The sequence below is a fragment of the Schistocerca serialis genome, chromosome 7 (assembly GCF_023864345.2).
Source record: "Schistocerca serialis cubense isolate TAMUIC-IGC-003099 chromosome 7, iqSchSeri2.2, whole genome shotgun sequence".
Lineage (NCBI taxonomy): Eukaryota > Metazoa > Arthropoda > Insecta > Orthoptera > Acrididae > Schistocerca > Schistocerca serialis.
In genome coordinates, this window is record NC_064644.1 from 262,217,162 (window position 1) to 262,240,513 (window position 23,352).

A 23,352-nucleotide genomic window follows, 5' to 3' on the forward strand; every position below is an offset into this window, starting at 1 on the left:
TTTCTGTCTGCCATGTTTGATGCTTTGATTGTGGTCGTTTCTGTTGCGTAGAGTGTTGTTTCAAGTAGTACAACTGTATTGTAGTGCCTGAGTTTGGCCTGTCCAAAAATATTTCTTTTATTCTAATGCGTCCATGTCAGTTTGTACGCTGTTTGAAGTTTTTCTGTTCTGTGTTGGTTGCCTTGTTTGATAATCCTATTTGTATATATTCAAAAAGATATTTGAATTTCTCCACTCTGCTAACGTCTCCGCATTTTGTACACATGGGTTGCTTGCTGCTGTTCTTTCTTTCCACGTATTGCGTTTTCTCATATGATATTTGCAGACCCGTGTTGGCAGAGTCGTCATGTAAGTATTCCAGTGTTTCGTGCGCTTCTTCTCTATTGTTGCTGAGTACTGCCAGATCATCTGCAAATGCCAGACATTTCATGATCGTCTTGTTTACACATGTTTTTCCTAAGTGATTTCCTTTTACTTTTTCTTCCCATTGTTTGATAATTTTGTCCAAGGTCATGTTGAATAACAGCAGTGAGCTACTATCTCCTTATCTGACTCCAATGTGTATCTCGAATGGGTCTCAGATTTCTTTCATAAATTTTATTTTGGATGTGGTGTCTGTAAGTGTCTGTTGTACGAATGTCCTAGTTTTTCTGTCTATTCCACATTCTTCTAGCGTGTCAAGCAGTGTCTGCCTCTCTGTGGAGTCGTAGGCCTACTAAAAGTTCACGAATGTGACTTCAGTGTTGTCCGTCCCTCTGTCTTGTGGCAGCGGTCGTAGGTTCCAAATCTGTTTAATACGGGGCGTTCGGCCTGTTTACATACCTCTGTATCTCAATACGCATGCCTATACAAATTTCTTTGGCGCGTCAGTGTATCCTCAACCTTGAAATTCCCGCGCTATAGTACCGCAGGAGGCCACTATGGGAGCCAAAACAATACGGCATATTTCGTCTTCTGAATCTGATGGGGAACAACGCTGACAGCCCATGGTGAGTTGCCAACGCCGGCCGCTGTGGCCGAGCGGTTCTAGGCTCTTCAGTCCGGAACCGTGCTGCTGCTACGCTCGCAGGTTCGAATCCTGCCTCGGGCATGGATGTGTGTTGATGTCCTTAGGTTAGTTAGATTTAAGTAGTTCTAAGTCTAGGGGACAGACGACCGATGATGTTAAGCTCCGTAGTGGTTAGAGTCATTTTTTGAGTTGGCAACAATTCACTATCAAATACTGCACAATCTCTACCATTAACTAGCGTAGACGCTTCTAGTAAGGTCAAAGAAATCTGAACGAAGTACTTGTTGACTATCTCTCTGGAAAAAGCCGGGGTTCGCCAGAGAAGAGCAGACCAGAGTGATGGAGTACCGGTGTTTCACAATCTAGGCAGTAGTGGGAAAGTGGAAATCAGCCAGGGAGCAGACTGCCATAGTGTGGTGCTGTCACAGGAGGTTTACTACTGCAATCTCCTGACGAGGTTATGGGCAACAGAGAAGACGAGACATCACAGAAATCTGTCCAATGGGCTGTTAGGCTCCACGAAAACGCTTTCTGCACAGGTCAATCACTCATACCCCCTCTTTGGGCTGTCAAATTTTGCCTCACCAATCGAATTCTGCTCCCCTTTCCTCGGATGAACAAAATGAAACAAACCATTGCATGACAGGCATTGCCAGAATGACGACGAGATGGAACGTTTTCTAAACCGCCAAAATGCACAACTACGACCAGAGTCTCCGCCAAGTTACTGATCGTTGCGAAAAATGTGTGAGTTCAAGGGTGAATATGTAGAGAAAGAGTAACAACAGAGCCAAGACAAATCCTCGTATATTACGCTGCATTACTACGCCTAAAATAAATATTGATTTTGTTCTGACAGTGTGCTACGAACCTCTCTTTGATAATTAGATTGGCTACTTCTAAAATTTTATTTCGAAATCTACTGATTCGACTTTATGCAAGCATGTCCCATGATATATATACACTGCCAAGAAAAAAATCGCAACATCAAAAAATAACTAATGGAGAGTAACGAAATTTCGAGAATACATTTGTCTAGGTAACATTGCAAGGTCACAGGATAATGGAAGCGCGTGATAAGCCATTTGCAAATGTGGAATTCTGGTACATTAACAATCGATGTAACCACCAGAATATTGAAATCTGAACGAAGAACTTGTTGACTATCTCTCTGGAAAAAGCCGGGGTTCGCCAGAGAAGAGCAGGCCAGAGTGATGGAGTACCGGTGTTTCACAATCTAGGCAGTAGTGGGAAAGTGGAAATCAGCCAGGGAGGAGACTGCCTCGGTCAAGCTCAGCGAACATGCACGCATTGTGTCGTACAGGCGCCGGATGTCAGTTTGTGGGATGGTGTACCGTGCCTGTTGCACTTAGTCGGTCAGTACAGAGACGGTTAATACTGGTCGTTGATGGTGCTGGAGTTGTCGTTCGATGATGTCCCAAATGTGATCGATTGGAGACACCTCTGCTGATCGATCAGGTCAAAGCAACATGTCAACACTCTACAGAGCTTGTTGGTTACAACAACGGTATGTAGGCGAGCGTTATCCTGTTGGAAAACATACATGGAATGCTGTCCGTGAATGCCAGCACAACAGATCGAATCACCAGATGGATGTACAGTTTTGCAGTCAGGCTGTGTGGGATTACCACCACGAGAGTGCTCCGCTGTCATACGGAATCACACCCCAGCTAGCACTCCGACGAATTGGTTACAGGCCATAACTTGCCTCCTCCTAAACAACGCGGACATTACTGACACTGAGGCAGATACAGCTTTCATCAGTAAACACAACAGTCCTCGACCCTGTCCTGCTCTCAGTTGACACCACTGAAGTCACAAATGAGGGTGGTTTGGGGTCAGTGGAACTGCATCTGACTCGGAGCTGTCCTTGAAGTAACCGATCTGCAACAGTTCTTTGGGTCACTGTGGTGCCAACTGCTGCTCAAATGGCTGCTGCAGGTGTAGTACGATGCTCCGCAGTCATACGGCGAACTCTGTGGTTTCCCTCTCGGTAGTACCATGTCGCCGTCCGGAGCCCGTCTTTCTGCGACTGTAAATTCTCGTGATCACACCCGCAGAGCACAGTCTGGTACAGTGGCTACATTCCTGCCAAGTCTTCCTTCAGTATCGCAGAAGGAAAATCCAGTTTCTCGCAGCCCCATTGCACAACCTCGGTCAAGCTCAGCGAAGTGTTGATAATGGCTTCTTTGTCGTCTTAAGGCATTCTTGACTAACATCAACTCACCACGTCCAGTCTCACTTGTATTCAAAGCAAACGTGACTCGCATCCTCATAGTAACGCTATTATTATGCAGCTAGCACTAAATTTTCATAGACATCATCTTTCTAATGTAGAAATAATCCTACTAACTTTCGTTTGTGTTGCACAACTCATTCTTGGTGTGGAGACCTTTTTCCGTCAGTGTATTAAAATTGTAATCATTTTAGTAACTTTTGGTCACCTTATGGGGTTGGGTCCGCTCCGAAAGCTGAGTGGTCGGCACGGCGGTCTGTCATACCAAGGGGCCCGGCTAGGTCGGAGATTTTCTCCGCTCATGGACTGGGTATTGTGTTGTCCTCATTATCATTTCATCATCATCAGTGGAAGGCAACGGGAAACCACCACTGTAATCACTTCCCTAGACGCTCATGCGGTGGACCTCTCTGACGAGTCTTTCCCCATGACGAGACTTGCCGTAAAGCAGAACACAAAGTTTTTTATGAGGTTGGCGTGTGCAGAGGCGGTGTACAGCTGCCTGAGAGGCTATTGCCGCGGAAAACATGCTACTTTATTGCGCTCGGGAAAGGAAATAACGAAAACAACAACAAAAGGCTGTCTGCAGGGATCAGTGTGTGGTCCAGAGTTTTCGAATACACTACTGGAACGCACACTACAGAAGTTACATGACAGCGGCAACGCAAGCGGACTGGAAGCATTTTCTGGTGACGTGGTGTGTGTTGCAAGCGGTGACTTTAGACGAATGATAGAAGATAAATGTAATGCAACGCTCCATGTACTTGATAATTGGTGTCGAAGTGTCAAATTGTCGCTAGCACCTAACAAAAGAATGTACCTCTTGTTGAAAATGAACCTAAGAAGAAATACTAAATGATGTAACGATTAGAAGAACCGCAACATCGAGATATCTAAGAGTGTCCCTGGACGAACATTGTAAGTTTGCGCATCATGTAGAGGAGGCGGCCACGAAAGGCATAGACGTGATGGACAAAATTATGACCTTTTTTTGTAGGGAGCACATTGTGCTCGTGTGGGAGCGATCTAGAGGCTTGTAAAACAATAAACTGGTAGCCAAGATCGCAGGAATTCTTTTTATTCCATGATTACCGGTTTCAGAGAAACTAAAGCCGCCATCATCGGATCTTAGGACGCATGCGTTGATGTTGTAACCTGTATGTGTCCTAAGATCCGATGATGGCGGCTTTAGTTTCGCCGAAACCGGTAATCATGGAATAAAAAGAATTCCTGCGATCTCGGCTACCAGTTTATTGTTTTACAAAAATTATGACCATTGCAAACAGCAAATTTGGCTTTCCTTGAAAACAATCAGATTATACGACCAGCCTATGTTTGCATCAGTCGTAGGATATGGTGCGAGAATTTGGCTCATAGATCGCAGCTTGTGAAGCCATCCTGACTAGTGATCAGAGTTCAACGAGGAATGCTACTAAAATTAACGGGTGCCTACTGCTCTATCCAGAATTATGCGTTGTTCGTAATTCTGGGCTTATGTCCTTTGGACTTGGAAATTAGTAAAAGGGGAGCCGTTTGTCGATTAAAGAAAGGCAGTCAAATGGAATTACAAATGATACTCGAAACTGAAGTCAATACGAAAAAGTTAATAAAAATTCGAGTATGAAAACTGTGGCAAGATGAATGGGACAGTTGAGGCACAGGCAGGAGAACATACGAATTTCTCCCTAACAGCAGGAAGAGATTAAAAATGAAATTTCTTAATATGTCGAATGGACTGATACATTACCTTACTAGATATGGCCCATATACTGCATATCTGGCATTAAGGATGTTGGATCGTAAAGCAGTACCAAAGGGCGAGTCAGCCTGAAGCATCTTGGACATTACTGCGGCCGCAGTATCCAGGAAGGCCAAGGAATACTTCATGAGGCACTCTACAATAGGTCAGCATCCTGCCACCCCGGACAGACAACATAGGCCTAGGACGTGTGACTGATGCCGTCACAGAGTACATTCTCATGCACCAAAGATGAACTACAATAGCTGTGAAGCGTGAAGCCTTCTCAGTGGAATGCAGCATCTCTGGTGTCTGAAGACAAATCATTGTGGCCATGGCCTTCATTTGTGTAAGAGCTGTCATTTTGTTTTGCCGGAAAAACGATAAGTGTAAACAGAGCAACGAATTCTCATGAAGCTTCGCATGAAACTTGAAAAAGCTGCTACTGAACCTATGTTTCGTTAAAAGAAGTGTATAGCAATGACTGTTTATCACGTACGCGAGATTTGGAGTGGTTCAAGCGTTTCGAGGATAGTCGAGAAGACATTGAAAATGGTTCACTCCCGTGACTACCTTCAACATTAAGAACGGATGAAAATATCGGAAAGTAGGTAATCTGATTCACTCTGACCGTCGGCTGAGTATTTGATCGATTGCTGAAACTGTAGTAATTGACAAAGAATCCTAAAGAAAAGCTTTATATAATCATTTTAACGCGAGAAAAGTGTGTGAGAAACCGGTGCCGAAAGTTCTCCCCATCGAACAAAAAGAAACTCGTGAGAACGTTTGTACTGACACTTTGACCGCCGTTGAAAATCATCCTTGAAAAGACTGGTATTGCGTGACGAATCGCGGTTTTTCAGTTATAATCCTGAAACTAAGCGTCAGTCCATGCAAAGGAAGGGCACAAATTCACTAAGATCGAAAGAAGTCGAATGAGGAAACCAAGATTCAAAGCGATGGTGATTGTTTTTCTCGATATTCATGGAACTGTGTATCTTCACTGGGATCCTGAAGGTCAAACTATTAATCAACATTACTAAGCTGAGGTGCTTGCTCAACTCCGCGAGAAAATAGGAAAAAACAACCTGAACTGTGGAAGAACGAGTCGTAGGTACTGCATCAAGACAACTCTCCGGCTCATACCACATTGCCTGTTACGAATTTCGAGCAAAGTACAGCGTCCCATTGTTAGACTACCCACCTTATTCGCCTGACATAGCATCACGTGACTTCTATCTATTCCCTAAGGTGAAATCTGCGTTAGAAGGAGCAAGATTTCATTCCGCTGAAGCAGCGAAAGAAAAAGCTGGACGCGTCATCAAGGAGCTCACAGAGGAAGGCACTGTTTCCATCGTGGAACGTTGTAAGGATAGAAGACTGGAGTATATTGGGAGTGACAGTAACTGAATACGTATGTTTTTGATATAAATGTTGTACAGTGACAGCCCCATTATTCTACGGCCACGTTTCGTACTCTGCAGTTAGAGAGAAGACAACTGACATCGCCTACCACAGAATGGATATTTTTGCACAAAAAATACATTTTCTAAGTATTATTACAACCTATTTATTGGTTAACAATATGAGCCCCCTGACTACCAATCCATTCTGTGAAAACTGCACATTACTTTCCATTTCCGCAATATTTTCGATGCAAGTTTTAGGTGATTCGCCCTGTATGTATTCATTCAACACACTACGTCGCAAGGGGACCAAGCTGTAGGTTATGTATAGTTTTCCCAAAATCGGCTAGGACAAAACGCATCGCATTATTCCTTCTAAAAGGAGACAGCCCTTGTCATTCCTTATCCTTGCCTATTGCTTGGGGTTACTTCTTTCCTAATGACCTTGTTGTCGATAAATTCTTATTATCTGTCAGTGCTACTGAAGTTGAACATGACATTCAGGAGAGATCGTTCTTTCATCTCTTTTTGAACCCCTGTCTTTAATACTCAAGGGATTCAAAATGCGTGAAATCATTCGTGTTTGTGTGAGAGAGAGTGAGTGTGTGACGACACTTTTCCTTGACATGTGGATTAGGTCTCCACGTAACATTGCCAGAGATATAAGGGGGTTTATATGCTTCTTACGCAATCGCGCAATCATTTATCGACTGTCTGTATTTACACCTTATCTTCACTATTTTGATAGAACGATGTGGTAATGCGTGGGAAGATATTGCGAAATTTGGACGTCACGTAACACACATGGAGAGCAAATACGACTTATCTGACCCGCGTTATGTGTGCCTGGTTGCACAACACTAAAGGAAGTTACAAGAAATTACACTGTGTGGGGCCGGAGAATACGAGTGTCTTGTATTCGATAGAAACGTGTGGCTTTCTTGCACATGCTGTTGTCTCAGCCTGCAGCCATGCTAATAACACTTGCTGCTGCCGACACCGAAAATCCAGATACATTCTGCTACTATCAGCTATTGACAAAGGCATATTTGATGTGAATCTTTATTTGACGTCCATTCCTGTCTTATAAAACTGTTTGGGATCTGGTTTCGCACGACAGAGCGGATCAGGTTGTGGAAAGGGGCCCAAATCAATTGCTGCTAGTTGCACCAACATACAAACTTTATTTGCTAAAAACTTTAATCACACATGCCCTTAAAGAATTCAAACACAATACGACTGAAGGCCAGAATACAAGTTATTAAAATTACGTTAAGCAATACACACGGCTGAAGGCCTTACTTACAAAATAGAGGAACTGAGGGCTTAAGGCCTGGATAACAAGAACTCCAGTAAGGAAATTTCAAAAGGTTTTAGACAAAGACCTTTCAAATTATAATTTAAGTAGGCTGAAGGCCTAATCTTAAAATATTTCACATAAGGTTCGGCTGAAGGCCATATACTGAACATAAAACAACTCAACGCTTAAGGCCTAGATAACAAATTAAGATAGAGAGGAAAATTTTGAAATTTCAAATGATTTTTCTTTGATGGCTGAAGGCCATATCTTAAAATACTTCACATAAAGTTCGGCTGAAGGCCAAATAGTGAAAATAGAACAACTCAAGGCTTAGTGCCTGGATAATAAATTAAGATAGAGAGAAAATTTTCAAACGAAGTTTTTTTTTTTTTTTTTTACTTCAGACGGCTGAAGGCCGTATCTTAAAATATTTCACACAAGGTTCGGCTGAACGCCATACACACAATGAACATGAAAACAAACTAAATTAATACGTGGCTGAAGGCCTCGCACAGTACTTGAGACAAAAGAAAACCACAATCCCAAGCCGGCCGAAGTGGCCGAGCGGTTCTAGACGCAACAGTCTGGAACCGCGCGACCGCTGTGGTCGCAGGTTCGAATCCTGCCTCGGGCATGGATGTGTGTGAGGTCCTTAGGTTAGTTAGGTTTAAGTAGTTCTAAGTTCTAGGGGACTGATAACCTCAGAAGTTAAGTCCCATAGTTCTCAGAGCCACAATCCCAAACAACAGATCAGTGGTGCTGGGAAGTGTTCCAAGGGTTGGCCTGGGGAGGAAATGCTAACAGTTTAGGTGAGACAGGCAGCCAAGCCTAACACTAAATAATCGGGTGGCAGCACGACCAAGGGATGGCTGAAGAACCAACCAACAACGTAATCAATTCCCTTCTACCCAACCAATGGCACGACAACGGAAAATATCAGCGAGGACGAATATCGCAGCAGCACTACTTGTTGGTAATTGGCATCTAAATACAGTCAAGGCACAATAAGCACTCAAAGAAAAAAAGGAGAACAATATCAAGCTGTTGAACTACACGCCGTGCCCGACTGCATCTACATGGCGAGGAAAACACACTGCCGGAAAACTACACTAACGACTAGGGCAGGTAACTGGAACGTTAACAGCTGCAAGCCAGAAAATACCGCTGGTGGACTTCACTAATAAGTTACAATCATTTGAATAGTTAAACACCATGCAGGAAGGCGGCTGAAAAATTTTCTGACTCCAGCACACCATACGTTGTTGCTTGCGGGAACGGCCCAGGAAGCAACAACCGGCAATGAACGAAGACATGTCACAGCAGCTGAGGTTTCGTAACAGGTTGATTACTCAACTCCAGTATCCAGGTTCGGTGGGCGACGAACTTTGCAGCTCTCGCAGCTAGTGCCTCACAAGCCCGACCGCGCGTGCACGCCGCCAGCGGCCCCGGCCTGACCGCACGCCACGGAGACTTCTTCACTGCTCTGTCGCAACCGACCGACTACCCACAGACTGCACCACACGAAAAATGTAGCGATCACACCAAAGATGGTACAGCAGTACTAGTATCGATAAACTCTGCTGCTGCCACTGACAGAGGCAAGTGAGCAACTCGTTCAGGGAGTAACTGAGGGAGCAATAAGGCGCCACTCGATGGTGAGAAAATGCCCAAAAGAAAGAACGGCATCAGCGCGGGCCGGCCACGGCTCACTGTTGCTGTATCTGCATTATGTTGCTCTACTTAATTCAAAAAGTGTAATACCATAATACTATGCAAGAAGCATGTATAGTAATGAAACTAACAATACCTTCTGTCATGAAGTCGCATCGGAGGCGTGCTGCAGTTTTATTGACACTAAGCACGTTTCATAATTCTGCTTTATTAAGTCACTAAAATCAACAGATCACCTCTGTACGAACATAGTGACAGTTTGCAGTATCTAGACTATCACCTGCTGATGTATTTACATAGCCGGTGTGGCCGTGCGGTTAAAGGCGCTTCAGTCTGGAACCGCGTGACCGCTGCGGTCGCAGGTTCGAATCCTGCCTCGGGCATGGATGTGTGTGATGTCCTTAGGTTAGTTAGGTTTAATTAGTTCTAAGTTCTAGGCGACTGATGACCTCAGAAGTTAAGTCGCATAGTGCTCAGAGCCATTTGAACCATTTGTATTTACATAACACGTGACGATGGAAAAAGCCAAAATGAGTTCATTGTGACTTACGTAATAAAACTCATAAAAGGCAGTGTAACTGGTATATAAGTATCGTAATCATGTCACTACAAGGTATTTTGCACTGAAAAAGACGTAAGCCAATAGCACGCTGGCCGACTCCTCTAGGCCGACAACGCGACAGCAGCGGCTTCTAGGCGAAGAGAACAAAAGCGCCGCTGCCGACTGTCCGCGGCCGCTTCTTCAGCAGCATCAAGATTAAGCACTTCAAGACCAGCGACTTAATAATTGTAAATACCGAAGGACATTATTTTGCTTGTCGCCCTTTGCTTCCAACACATCCGTGTATCTCAAAGTTTTGTCATTTATTTTCTCTAACAAAATTCATTTATACGATTTGCTTGAATTGTTGTCTATCGATCCGAGAAAGCAGGTTTCCTAGGCACCTCATATTTGGCGAGTAAGGAGGATACAACAGTTTGCTTGCGAGTCAGTGAATCCAACCAATGTGTTACGACAAAAGCTGTTTTGTTTAAACGTAGCTTGTGGTGACACTAATCTGTAGTGTAGCAAGAGATCTAGGTTAGACTATAAGTTGATAGTTTGGTTGCCATGGAAAATAAATTTTTTACCCCTTCCTTACTTGCGTCCCTGAGGAAAACCCCTACTACGCACTGTGGCCTGATATCTTCAAATTTTTAATATGTTTGTATATCTCCGAACAAAACGCTTTATTCCCGTCCAGGTTGCGTTAGTTTATCGGTTTTTGTTTTGTTTATTTTTACGTGTTGTTTTTAACTAGATAATTACTCGAATACTATATTTTTCATCCGTTTGCTGTACGTGCAATACTGTTCAGTCTGCTATGTTACATAATGTACACTACTGGCCATTAAAATTGCTACACCAAGAAGAAATGCAGATGATAAATGGGTATTCATTGGACAAATATATTATACTAGAACTGATATGTGATTACATTTTCATGCAATTTGGGTGCATAGATCATGAGAAATCAGTATCCAGAAGAACCGCCTCTGACCGTAATAACGGTCTTGATACGCCTGGGCATTGAGTCAAAGAGAGCTTCGATGGCGTGTGTAGGTACAGCTGCCCACGCAGCTTCAACACGTAACCATTCATCAAGAGCAGTGACTGGCGTATTGTGACGAGCCAGTTGCTCGGTCACCATTGACTAGAAGTTTTCAGTTGGGGAGAGATCTGGAGAATGTGCTGACCAGGGCAGCAGTCGAACATTTTCTGTATCCAGAAAGGCCCGTACAGGACCTGAAACATGCGGTCGTGCATTATCCTGCTGAAATGTAGGGTTTCGCAGGGATCGAATGAAGGGTAGAGTCACGGGTCGTAACACAGCTGAAATGTAACGTCCACTGTTCAAAGCGCCGTCAAAGCGAACAAGAGGTGACCGAGACGTGTAACCAATGTCACCCCATATCATCATGCCGGATGATACGCCAGTATGGCGATGACGAATACACGCTTCCAATGTACGTTCACCGCGATGTCGCCAAACACGGATGCGACCATCATGATGCTGTAAACAGATCCTGGATTCATCCGAAAGAAAGACGTTTTGCCATTCGTGCACCCAGGTTCGTGGTTGAGTACACCATCGCAGGCGCTCCTGTCTGTGTTGCAACGTCAAGGGTAACCGCAGCCATGGTCTCCGAGCTGATAGTCCATGCTGCTGCAAACGTCGTCGAAATGTTCGTGCAGATGGTTGTTGTCTTGCAAACGTCCCCACCTGTTGACTCAGGGATCGAGACGTGGCTGCACGAACCGTTACAGTCATGCGGATAAGATGCCTGTCATCTCGACTGCTTGTGAGGAGGCCGTTGGGATCCAGCACGGCGTTCCGTATTACCCTCCTGAACCCACCGATTCCATATTCTGCTAACAGTCATTGGATCTCGACCAACGCGAGCAACAATGTCGCGATACGATAAACCGCAATCGCGATAGGCTACAACCCGACCTTTATCCAAGTCGGAAACGTGATGGTAGGCATTTCTCCTCCTTACTCGAGGCATCACAACAACGTTTCACCAGGCAACGCCGGTCAACTGCTGTTTGTGTATGCGAAATCGGCTGGAAACTTTCCTCATCTCAGCACGTTGTAGGTGTCACCACCGGCGCCAACCTTGTGTGAATGCTCTGAAAAGCTAATCATTTGCATATCACAGCATCTTCTTCCTGTCGGTTGAATTTCGCGTCTGCAGCACGTCATCTTCGTGGTGTTGCAATTTTAATGGCCAGTAGTGTAACTGTTGCGTGCATTATTTATTCAAAATTCTTATTACATCGTCAAACCAGCACAAATGATTAGTCGTTAGACACAGATTGTTTCCTTCGGCTACTTAAAGCCAAAACATAATTCTTACTTTTCAATGAAATATATTCACTGAAATACTAATTCTTATATTTTGGGTTAAATATATTTCGTATGTGTATGTATGTATTTTGATTTAAATCCAGTTAGGCTCCCACGCTAAGTAATCTTATAACGGGTTGTCTGCTACTTTCCAGTGTGCGTGTTACCAATATTCCACGAACGTGTGCTGATTCCTCAGCGGCTGCTGGGTTTGATTACCCTTTGTATGCATGCTAGTAAATCCCGCCTCTGCCACGCAACCAGCAGTCACCTGTAACACACTTTCGTCGAGTCAGGTTGGGTAGCACGGTCCCATTCATTACAACATGTCTAATTCGGAAACTATGGGTGGCGTTACAGATGCAGTTAAGGCCTTCTATACCATTCCACGAACTGTCAGGCGACAGTGCAACGTATTAATTAATCTTTATCTCGTGAATACCAACACATAAAGAAGAGATTGCGTCCAGCGTAACATCAGAAGAAATTGGTGTTATTCGTCTTTATCTTAATGATTTAAAAGAATTATATTTGTCGCTAGCTACCATGTACTGTTATATGCTACCATGTCCTACCACAATGTTTTCTTAGCTATTAGGTGTACCGCTTATGTAGATAGCACTAGCTCCATGGTAAGTACATCTAATGCCAATAAAATCATTCCAGTACCAACTAATCTGCCATACGGATGGTCATTTATTGTAACAAAAACAAAATTATCATACATTGATTCACATGCTGAGTTAGCAGCCCGCTCCGGCTTCGCACGGCTAGCAGTAAGAAGGAGACCACACGTCAAACAGATTTTTGTGTTTTTTTTATATTTATGGTCTATGAAGTTCTGAACTCAAATATCAATTATCCAAAGCAGTTCGATGCAACTCTCAAAAATGCTGGGGAAAATTGACTTTGAAATTTTCGGAGCTGTTTAATCATACATATTTTTCTCATAGACCGCGTGGCTCTGTGGTAAAATGCTTATCTACCAAAATGGGCCCTGGGTTCCGGTCTCACTCAAGGTAATATTTTGAACAAAGGTGCAGTTTCGATGAACATCTCTGTTCATTGTCAAACATACAAATATGAAAAAAGTTCATTTTTTACGTTTTTTAATTCAAAAAATCTTTTATAATAGATCAGTAATTAAGAATTTACAAAAAATGTTCAAATTTGTGTGAAATCTTATGGGACTTAACTGCTAAGGTCATCAGTCCCTAAGCTTACACACTGCTGAACCTAAATTATCCTAAGGACAAACACACACACCCATGCCCGAGGGAGGACTCGAACCTCCGGCGGGACCAGCCGCACAGTCCATGACTGCAGCGCCTTAGATCGCTCGGCTAATCCCGCGCGGCTTAAGCATTTACATTTTCAATGTAAACCGAATTTTCTGCACGGTGTGTAATTAGAAATAAGACTAGGTGCATTTTTCATAAAAATGGCATTTAGATATCAATTAGTATGTATTCGACAAATTTTATGTTTAAATAACGTAGGTATTCGAACTGAACGGAAAAATAACTGAAACGTGACATGAACCAGTGATTGCTACTGCCTTTCTTACCATCTCTGTGTCTTTTATGCTTGACGGCAGTGCTAGCAGAATATATACGTCTGTCTAAAAATTTTTCCTCGAATGGGAATCGAACCCAAGACCCCTTCGGGGCAGGCAAGCATTCTACCATTTTGTTCGTTGTATTTGGTTGAAGCGGACGTCACGTGATATCCATTGAAGTTCGTTGTTGATCTTTTCACTCAGTTTATTTATTTTATTTTTTTTATTACAGAGATCCGCCAGGTTTCTGACCAAACATGCTGAGCTACCGTGCTGGCTCAGAGCCATGCTGCCTGTCGCGAAAAAAATCAACCTTACTTTAGCATGTTGAAGATGGTTGGAAACATTCAAAGTCGATTCTCTGTAGAATTTTTTAGAATTGCATCCAACTGCTTTGGAAGACTGACATTTGAGCTATGAACTTCGCGTACCATAAATGTAAGAAATTACAAAAATCGGACTGATTTGTAGTCTCCTTGTAAATACTCGCGGCCGGACGATTTGTTTGGCGCAGCGATAATGAATTATATGCACAAACATTCCTCGTGAACTAACATACCTAATATCTATTAGTGAAAACCGTGTGAATGTCCCTACAGTAGATCGAAAGATTAATCTTCGCATATTCTTACAACCATAAAAACGCGAGAGCGCCTTGCCTTCTGGGTACGATCAACATGTGGAACACCGAAACGTTGATTGGACGGAGTACAACATGTTAATGCGGTCTCAACACAATAAGGATGACGTCAGCTTCCATAGAATACTGCTGTCAGCACTTAAACCAGCAGGAAAGCGTGACGGAAAAATTACTGCCTGCACGGTCTTTTTCTGCTGGGTCAGCAGGCGTCTATTAAAGTACAGAACTGTGCGTAACTACAAACATATGATTATTCCGATTTGTTCCACCTTGAAAAAAATATATTCTCTGAATAATCACGTTGAATGTTGCGTAATGGAGTCGTCCGCATTTTTAGGAATATTAACAAAACTACGATTTACAAAGGCGGTGGACACAGAACTACAAAAGATGTTGAGAAACCTTTTAGGATCTCTTCGCAAGGTATGGCTTTGATGTTTATCGTAATGGGGTTTCTGAACGAATCTTGGGGAAAATGTTTCCAGTAGCAGTAAAGCTGTGAGTACCGGGCGTGAGTCGCGCTTCGGTAGCTCAGATGGTAGAGCACTTGTCCGCGAAAGGCAAAGGTCCCGAGTTCGGGTCTCGGTCGGGCACACAGTTTTAATCTGCCAGGAAGTTTCATATCAGCGCACACTCCGCTGCAGAGTGAAAATCTCATTCTGGAAGCAGTACATTAATTTACCTCCACATAGCCGTCAACATATTTTCGTAGAATGAAATCCTTTTGGAATGTGGATAAAGTGAAATACAATTATTTAACACTTTGGTGAGTGAATAGTGACACGAAACAAGTTAGTGCTGAACATCTCATAGCAATGATTATGTAGAAATTTAACGACCCAATCAGGAATGCAGCTGCATAAGCTCTGTTTCTTCTAATGTTTCGGCCATATACCTTCTGGCCATTTTCAGCGTGAGCGTAGAAATTGAAGATACATTCCTTTTACACTAAGAATGCACGAGCGCCAGAGATGTCTATCGGCTGCAAGAAGTGTACATGAATTTAATCTGTGATTACATGGTCGATCTATGCTAGAGTATTCATATATAATTATTTATCAAAGATGACTTGATGCTCCGCAAGGCTGGCGTTCACAAGATCCTCTACGAGTATGATTTTTCGTACACCGACCACACGATTCATGCCATCCATAAAAGATGCATGGAACATCGTAGGTGGAGCTGGCTCTTACACCCCAATAAATCGGCTGTGGCAGGCACTTTATGGACACCGATCACTCTTCGATACATGAAAATGTCGAAATTCTGGCTTCGACTTAATATTTTTGGGATTCGGTGGTGAAATAATCAGCTGAAATGCGTTTGGTAAGAAATTTGGTTAATAGAGATTTTGGTTTCAACAATGACGAATTATGGATGCCGGTACTTTCTTTAATATACTCGCAAAGATGTTGCTACAGTACAACTCATAATCTTACACCGTTTGACGTACAACTAATAAAGCCTATGTTCGTGTGTGAAAATGGACTCGATCGCAAACTGAGTTATCAGTAATCGGAAAATAACCTGCATAACACTGTGTGTGCTTGTTGTATGAGTGTCAGTTTCAATGTTATTGACGTCCTCAACAGATCATTACATGAAAAATTTAAAACTGACATTTGGATAAGCTCTCTGACTGCGTATTTGAGTATGAAAAACTACAGGAAGAAATGAACCTGCAACAATGAATACCTAAACTATCTGACTGCATATTTGAATAAGAATTTACAATTGATTCAAAATCTGGCTTGTGCAACGGAATTTACTGGATTAGAGTTCATGACATGTTGTCGTGTCAGTGTCTCTGTTTTGGCCCTAAGTTTTGCACTCGCCTCTTTGGGTAACTGCCTTTTTCCAAGTGGTTCACAGCAATTCGCAGCTTATTGTTACTAATAATTAACTAAAAAGAGTTTGCTTGGGTCCTATTAACTATTAAATAACTCGTAAGATGGCATTTAATAAATTACGTCTATTTAAGAACTTCTGAATCATCATGACCAATAATAGTTTGACAAATATTAACAATGGCGAAATGTCTGACAATGACCTTATAATAATGGCGGCGTCCAGATTAGTAAAGTATTTCAATTTCAAAGTTACATTAACATTTAATAACCACAGCATACTTACGAAATAGATGTGGAGAATAATCGTCATTAATTGGAGGATAAGGAGTCTTTCTTAACTGACAAGCAAAGCATGATATTATTGCAAACTCGGACTAACAATCACGAGCCTAGCCCTGCGATTGCGCTTTACGCTATGCTTGCGAATTTTACCTTGAATTCCATCTTCAAGCGTAGTTAAGCCATCGAAATCTCTCCTTACCATATAAATGAAATCAGGCCTTGAGTGTGGTAAGATCTGCCATCACCGACGTGAGGGCAACGTCTTCTGTCTCTGAACTCTCGACCAACACTACTGAAATTTTGCTCTCGGAGGCAGGCCTCGTCTCACAACAATGCTTAGGATCACGCTCCCATGTTCCGCGCTCATATAATTACTATCGATATCAGAGTGTTTATTTATTTCCATGGAGAATCGCAGAATTTTACACAATGCAAAGAATAACCTTATTTGGCTACGAGGGTTGGAACTTAAATAGTGGCAACTATTTATTCACAACCGATACAAAAGAGTTATATGTTTGCACCTGTTACTGTTCTTCAAAGTAGTCACCAGCGTTGTGTAGAACCCGTTGCCAGCGATGTGGAAAGCGTAGTATACCGTTAGCAGAGCCTGTTCTGTTGATGGTGCGTGTGGAGCGGTCTACTGCCTGTCGAATCACTGGAACAGTTCTGAAGCGAATGCCACAAAGTTGTTCCTTCATCCCTTCATCTTCGGAATAAAATTAAATTCACAAGGACTTAAGTCCGGGAAGTATGGTGGATAGTACAGTACTTCCCACTTCCATCGACCGAACAGACCAGCCATAGCTTGTGCTGTATGCACCCGCGCATTGTCGTGCAAAAAGATGGGTGGGTTGCGCAGAAAGTGTCGCCGCTTCTTTCGCAAAGCTGGTTGTAGGTAATGCTCAAAAAACGAACAGTAATACTGTGCATTGACGGTCTGCCGTGGAGGAACGTAACGCGTTAGGATAACACCATCACAGTCGCACACGAAAATCGGCATAACTTTAGACCGATCCATTCTCCCGGTCGTTGTGGGGTTTCTTGACGTTGGAATCCCAATTAGTCGATCGTTTAGTTCCTGAGGTGGCGTCACCAGGCTGATTTCACCCCGCACCAGCTTTCTCACCAAGGAAAAATTGCTGGCAGTTCCGGGAATGGAACGTGGTTCCTCCGCTTGACATTTAGCCACGCTGATTACACAGCTACTTAGGTGGACGTCCTCAACACAACGCTAAGCTTAAAGAAAGGGAGGAAGGAAGGTCGGGGTCTAGCGTCGCCTCAACGGTGAGTTTATTGGAAACGGAGCAGGGGTTAGGATTAAATAACTATGGGGTGAGAACCCACCATCGCCTTTTCAAAGTAAGTATCTCGTTTACGTTAAGTGAATCATGCAATAGGGTGGGCACCAACAGAATCAGTTACTTATGTACTAGTACAGGTGCCAATGAATATCAAATCTGCTGCATAACGTCCAGAGATAAGCAGATCCCTAGGGATTATGTGAAAGCTTTTGACTCTACTGAAAAGCCAAGAGAAAAAAGATACAATGAATTCAGCCGATTTGAGTTTAATACAGAATGTATCCATCAATGCTAGAGCTCCTAATAGATTTCATGAGAACAGCGAGACGAGTCAGACAAGAGGATTACATGTCACAAAAACTATTCTCGGCGGAAGTTTTCAGATACTTAAACCTACTAAAGGAAGAACGATCATGTGTTACTGGTATATAGTACCATGGCTTGCGTTTTGGTTCAAATTGTTTAAATGGCTCTGAGCACTATGGGACTTAACATCTGAGGTCATCACTCCCCTAGAACTTAGAACTACTTAAACCTAACTAACTTAAGGACATCACACACATCCATGCCCGAGGCAGGATTCGAACCTGCGCCCGTAGCGGTCGCGCGGTTCCAGACTGAAGCGCCTAGAACCGCTCGGCCACATCGGCCGGCCTTGCGTTTTGGTATTTCATGTCATGTTCAAAGATTGGGATGTGTCTTTACATATCGATAAAGTGTATTATTTATTGAACGTATAACCTGTTGGGACGAAGACGAGAACATCCATGTAAAAAAGTATAAATATAAAATACTTTTTACCGATTTGTTCAGCCGGAGGAGTTTTTGGTTCCAATGGTTCACATTGGCAAAAAACGCCAAGATATAACTACAAATTAACCTGCAAAATCTCCGATAGAAACCAATTTTCTGAGTCAGTCACGCATTATCTGTGTCTTGTATGTGTTTCGATTATGGTATCATCGAACGTAAAAAATTGCCACTGAAGTATAACATTGTCGTTTTCTAGGCGCTAATCAGTCATAGCTCCTAAAAAATTCACGAAGGAATAAATTATTTTTAACACAAGTAATTGTAAATGATTGGTTGGGTGACAACTCCAATGAAATATGATTCACTGCGCAACTGGTGGCACATGTCCACCACCCGCACTTAGAAGACCGAAGGAGCACTATTCCACATGATACTGAGTAAGCTGATTGGCGAAATTACAGCCCGAGTCTTCTATGTGATTTGTGAAATGTCTAAAGAGAATTTTCTGGGGGAAGAACGGAAGAGGGAGAGAGAGACAAAATACGCAGTCACTTCTAAGGCACAAAACGTGCTGACACGTGCGACACGTTGTATGCTGTTCGTAGCGCTGTACCACACTCTCAGTTGACATCCGATCTTTCCTCCATTTCTCTTCGGTTGCTCATTGCATAGGTGTATTTTATGTTATTGCAGGAAGTCTCAACCCAAGTCGTCGTCAGCCACAAGTTAGTCTTGACTTCCTTGTACACAGCGGAGTAACAGGAACGGAAACACGTAGATGCGTCTAATGAAACTGCTTTCTGTCGTCATAAATAGTTTCCTGTAACATTTTACCCCCTCTTCCACCGGCACCTCTCTCCATTACCAAGTAGCAAGAGTTTTACTCCAGCAAAACTAAGGTTCATTAGTTTAGATAAACTACATAAATGACGCTATAAATGGCAGGTTTACCGGTAGTGTTGGTAACGAAATAAACTTAAATAATGTGTGAAAGCGAAACTGGGGCCAACCATTTTTTTCCCTTGTTGGTTGATAGTTTTGCACATAGTCAAAAAAATGTTCAAATGTGTTTGAAATATTTTGGGACTTAACTGCTAAGGTCATCAGTCCCTAAGCTTACACACTACTTAACCTAAATTATCCTAAGGACAAACACACACACCCATGCCCGAGGGTGGACTCGAACCTCCGCCGGGATCAGCATTACAGTCCATGACTGCAGCGTCTCAGACCGCTCGGCTAATCCCGCACGGCTGCACATAATCAGATCAATGTTAGTTCATTGTGTATTTCGTGTCCTTACAGAAAATAAATTGCATTTTATAAGTTATAAAAGTTGATTGCGTAACTTCTGCGATTTTCACCTTATGGATTTGCAGCTCTTGTACGGGCTGTTCAAAAAGTCTCACCGCAGTGCCGTATGATTGTTAGCCGCGCGTGCCGTATGCCGCAGTGAATATACCGAAATGATACTCAGTGAAATACAAGTTATTAATTTATTGAATATTCATTTTTACTCACAAATTTTAACATTAAATGTTGGAAGTGTCCTCCCTGTTGTTGAATACGCAATTCAATTCGTCTAATCATGTTTCCAAACACAAGCTGTATCATTTCTTCTGTAACAGAAGCAGTGAAAATGGATATTGCAGTTTTCAATTCATCGATGGATTTTGGACGGTTTTTATAGACAGTTGTTTTCGCTGCACCCCAGAAAAAAAATTAGGTGGTTTTAGGTCAGACGATCGTGGAGGCCAAAGTCTCTGTGAAAATATGCGATCACCAAAAACATCAGCAAGCAGTGACATTGAAACGTGAGTTGCATGCGCGGTTGCACCATCTTGTTGAAAATAACCATTCAGTATTTCACTTAAAACAAGTTCTCCTATGAGTGGATAGCCCACAGAATATCACTGTAGTATCGTTGTACGTTTATTGTTTCGTTGAAAATTATGGGACCCACAATTCGACGTCTAGAAATTGCACTATCCAAACTCCATTTTTCACAGAATGAAGTGGTTCCTCATGAATACACAATGGATTTGCGATACTCCACATACGAGAATTTTGCGAGTTCATGTACCTGGATAAATGAAACCACGCCTCATCATTGAAAAACGTTTCAGTAAGAATATGCCTTCCATTTTGTTGAAAGAAATTTTTGAACCATTGACGATAATGTAGTCTCTTGCCACGATCAGTATTTTTCAGTTCTTCCACGACTGTCACTTTGTATGGGAAAAGTTCTAATTTTTTTCCTTACAGCTGTGTGGGCCGTTCCGACACTAACATTGATTTCCTAGGCGAGTTTTCTTACTGACTTGTTCGGACTCATGAACATTTTATCGGAAATATCGAGTAGTTTATCCTCAGACAAAACGCTGAGACGACCACTTCTCCGTGCATCTGTCACTGTCCCCGTACTTCGAAATTTGTTAATCAAATCTCGCAAAGTATCGCGATGTGGGAGTGTTGCCTCCGGGAAAACTGAATTAAATGTTTGACGAAATAAAACTGTGTATTTACCGCCAGCTTCGAACACTTGGTAGACTAAAAACACACTTCCTCAATGGTTAGCATTTTAACAGTGACAAAAACGAAACATGCGAACAAAGGAACTAAACGTTCACGTCAACACGTAACGACACACACCAACGATACGACTGACGCAGGCTGAGATAAACAAAAAAGTGGACTGTAGGGAGAGTCCACTTGAAGGTAAGTAACCCAGGCAGGCGAACAAGTATGCGGCACGCGCACCTAACAATCATATGGCACTGCGGAGAGACTTTTTGAACACACCCGTATTTCTTCCGTGTTTGCAGTTAAAATTATTGGACATACATTCCACCTCTTAAGCAAAACACTGTTACTCAAACATGTTTCAGCACCTCTGTGCCATCATCAGTAGGTTTTGTTTATTGAACAGCTGTAAAAGTTAACATATTTTAGGTTGTAACTGCTCTAACAAAATAAAGCGTAAAGACAATTTTTGTTCATTTTTCTTCTTACCTTGGTTTGCACAAAAGGGGGAACCTGTGTCCAATAAGTCTGCATTTTTATATAACCGAAACAATTACTTTCGCTGCAAGAACAGTACTCATGCACAAACATAAAAATATATAATTATTGTTTTTTGTACTCAACAGAACTTTCTTCATCAAGATGAAAGTCAAGAATTTCCTCTTATTATTGATAAATGCGGAGTTTGTTGATGAATAAAAGAAACATGTTTTATAGAAGTCCAACGAAAAGCGAAGCTATGTTTGATGTAGTTTTGTTTTGCGATCGTTATGAGGTGATGCCCGACATGTGTACAACACATCTAATGTGCAGGTAATACAGGTGAGGCCTTAACTGAGCAAAGCTACTAAAAAACTATGGTAGTCCACAGTTATGACAGTGTACTGTAGCCTAAGGTAGTTTTACAACTCTACAAATAGCGGATTAATTGGTACATCCGAATATGTTCTATCAACCTATCCCTTCTTCCAGCCACGTTGTGCCATAACTTTCTTTCCTACCTAATTCAATTCAGTATCTGTTCATTAGTTATCTGATCCACACACCCAGTCTTCAGCATTCATCTGTAACGACACACCCTGTTAGCTTCTGTTTTCTACGTAAAACTATTGTTTATCGCCTATGTGTCACTTCCATGTAAGGCTATCCTTCATTCATATAGTGCAGAAAAAATTTCCTGTCACTTAAATTTGGACAAATTTTAATAATCAAATCGAACTACCGCCTTCATAGCGATTTTACTATGCTAATGTACATTCAGATGTCACAGCTTCATCATCACTGTTGCTGTGGTAACTAAAGACCTTCATGACGGTATCAACATACCACAAATACTAGTATGTTGGAGTCCTAATGGTAATTCAATAAATATTTCTGTAATTTGGCTTGTATTTCGTCGCAATAACATAAATTAAAATTTTAGAATGCTCTGCAATTCCCTAAGATACCTGATTCTGACGTATTGACGTCGAAATGTAGGTCCTTACATGACAATAGTTCTAATGATGAAGCTATGACTTCAGAACGTAGATTAGCGTGTTCGATAAGAATAACCTCTATGGATACAATTAATTTTAAATTTGTATTAGAATTTGCAGTGCACTTATCATACACTTCGCGGTTGCTTCTCCTATCCGTATTATACTTCTGTCTTTGTGATCTATTAATTGCTGTAGAGCAGCATCATTGACGGCGATCATACTTGCTTCAAATTTTCAGCACAAATGATGCCGTGCTTCAGATTAAAAATTTTCGCAGTCGGTAGGACTCGAACCTACGCTCCCAGAGGGAATCTGATTTCTAGTCAGACGCCTTAACCACTCGGCCACGACTGCTTCTGTCGAATCTCTCTTCAAATAAATACAAACAGACGCAGGAGCTACAAGCGCCCAGACGAGGTGTATTTGTCGGAGCGCCGTTACGTAACGGAGAGCAATTAAAGGGCGCTCTGTTTCCGTAGATCATTTAAAGGGAAGCTGCGCTCCAAGGGTAACAAGTAGCTGCCCATTTTTAGAAGTCTGTATGTTACTGGGAAAAAGACACATCAATAATACCTTCGGCAATTTGAGACACTATCTATATTACTAAACCATTGTCCCGGAACATAATACCACTACCAGGTAGCCTATCCAAAGCCTTTCAGGGGAAGTAAAATTTGATTTTCGATATT

General features: G+C 42.3%; 1 non-coding gene across 1 annotated transcript; it reads right to left on the reverse strand.

Moving 5' to 3' along the window:
* Nucleotides 1-22,935: 22,935 nt before the first annotated feature.
* Trnas-aga (transfer RNA serine (anticodon AGA)) lies at nucleotides 22,936-23,017 on the reverse strand. Its single transcript has one exon. It is a non-coding gene; the product is annotated as a tRNA-Ser (tRNA).
* Nucleotides 23,018-23,352: the final 335 nt, after the last annotated feature.